General features: G+C 56.6%; 1 protein-coding gene across 1 annotated transcript in view; it reads left to right on the forward strand.

Annotated features, from left to right (window-relative positions):
• Nucleotides 1-1122: 1122 nt before the first annotated feature.
• PDYN (prodynorphin) overlaps nucleotides 1123-2002 on the forward strand; it is a 15026-nt gene continuing 14146 nt past the window's right edge. The window contains exon 1 of the mRNA XM_039237679.1: nucleotides 1123-1569. The gene's annotated coding sequence lies outside the window, so the exon portion shown is untranslated. The remainder of the gene's footprint in view (nucleotides 1570-2002) is intronic.

Consider the following 2002-nt stretch of genomic DNA (forward strand, 5'->3'; position numbering starts at 1 on the left):
TCCTTGGGTATGTTCCTCAGCTCTGAGACTTCTCCTCACCTGCAAGATGGGGATAATATTCACTCCCTGGCCAGGAAGTGAGGACGAACCCCGATGACCTGGCTGGCTGGCTGGTGTAGCACCAGTGCCCAGGGCATGGGCAGTCCCCGCCAGATTTCTAAAACAGTTGTGCCTCCCACCATAAACTCCCTGTCTGCTGTTGACTCAGGAGAGAACATGTTCTCTTCCAAACTCAGAGCCCCCCCCCCCTCCCCCCCCCCCCCCCCGCCCATGTTCTGGAAGGTATTCGTAGCCATGAGGGTGCAGCCTTCAAGCTGCTGCTGGCACGGCCAAGGGCTCACATGAGATGGGGACGCCCCCCCACCCAGAGTGCAGGCAAAGGCACATCGCAGCCCATATTTTGAGGGGGATTTCGTGATCTTCATTTTGTGTTGCCATCAGAGGAAAGTAAACTGCGGCTCCTGGCTGCCTGGGAAGGGCTGAGCTCCTGCCAGGGCCGCCTGTGGCTGGCACCAGCCCAGGCGCGTACCCGAGTCGACGGGGGGTGCAGGCAGTGTACACACAACGGCATTCCAGCACACGCATGACCGGCAGCAAACGGAGGTGCCGCGGCCCCGGCAGCATCCGCCTTCCCCTTCTCACCCCTTCCCTTGTCTGGGGACCCTGCCTCTTCTGTTGTTTTCAGATCACTGTGGGTCTGAGCCTGTCTTCTTTCCTGGTTTCCTCATCTCTCTTTCTCTGACTCTCTCTCCATGTCTCCCAGTGTCTCTGGGGAGCCCCACGGCTGCCACTCTGTGTCTCTCCGTTTTTCTCACTCTCTCTCCCTGCTTCATCTGTGTCACACCCTATCTCTCTGACACTGTCTCTTTCACTTCCCGGTTCTCTCTGGGTCTTCTGTTTCACTGCTTCTCCAACTCTCTCTCCGTCCCCATCTGTCTCTATATCTGTCTGATTCCCTCTCTCTGTCTCCATATCTGTCTGACTCTATCTCTCTCTGTGTCTCCATCTGTCTCTTTATCTCTCTGTCAGCCTGTCTCTGACTCTTTGGGTCTCTCTTTTTCCAACTACTTCTGTCTCTGTCCTTCCTGCCTCTCTCTCTCTCTCTCTCTCTCTCTCTTTTTTTTCTGTGACACTCTCCTGGAAACGCATCAAAGACTGAAGTGGCCGGATTTCAAGTGACAAACAGCACTATACCCAGGATCCAGCCCCCTCCCTGCACGGCTGCCTTCCTCCTCCACATCCCCTGTCACGAAGAGAAGCCTATTGTGTCGGGCCCAGGGAGTTCGAGTTGAAGGGCCCGGGGGTCTGCGCCTCTGACTGCTCTGAGCTACTTCCCCATTGGCTCCCAGCAGCCTGTGCTCAGCAAGGGCTGAGCAACAGGAGGAGGCTCTAGTCCATAAAAGGGGGGGGCGAGGCACCAGAACTGCCATTCTGAGGGGCTTTGGTGGTGCTCACAGCCGCCTCTTTGGCACTTCCTTCCCAGACAGAGTCAGGGAGACCCCTGGGCCACCTGCCACCACCCTCCGACCTCCTCGGCCAGGAGCTGCCCAGGGACAAAGAAGAGCACAGGTAATATCCAGAGGGGCAATGAAATCTCTCATTTGATTGTATCTGTTTTTCCTGGTCCTATAGATCTGGGGTTGGGAGGGGGGTGGGTAGGAGCTCGGGCTGGGGGATTTCAGCCCTGGGTCTGAGAATCTGGCAAATGTAGTTCACAGTTACGAGGCTAGTTTACTAACGGCGGATGAGGCAGTATGAGACTGGTGGTTCTTCGGAATTTCCCTCTCGGTGCAACTCCGGCTTTAAACAGGTGGGTACCTCCTCTCCCAAGAGGACCACCCTCAGTGTTAGCTCCAGGGTCTTCTTCGTCCCCAAGCAGTCTGCACACGCGGTACCCAGGTGATGCCCTGGGTAGAAGAAGTGAGTTTAGCCACTCAGGGCGGTTTTAAAGGTCAGTGATTCTCACTGGACTTTGAGAACAAGGTCTGGGGGGGGGGGGGGG

This window comes from Hyaena hyaena, unplaced genomic scaffold, assembly GCF_003009895.1.
Source record: "Hyaena hyaena isolate Hyena2069 unplaced genomic scaffold, ASM300989v1 scaffold_131, whole genome shotgun sequence".
NCBI lineage: Eukaryota > Metazoa > Chordata > Mammalia > Carnivora > Hyaenidae > Hyaena > Hyaena hyaena.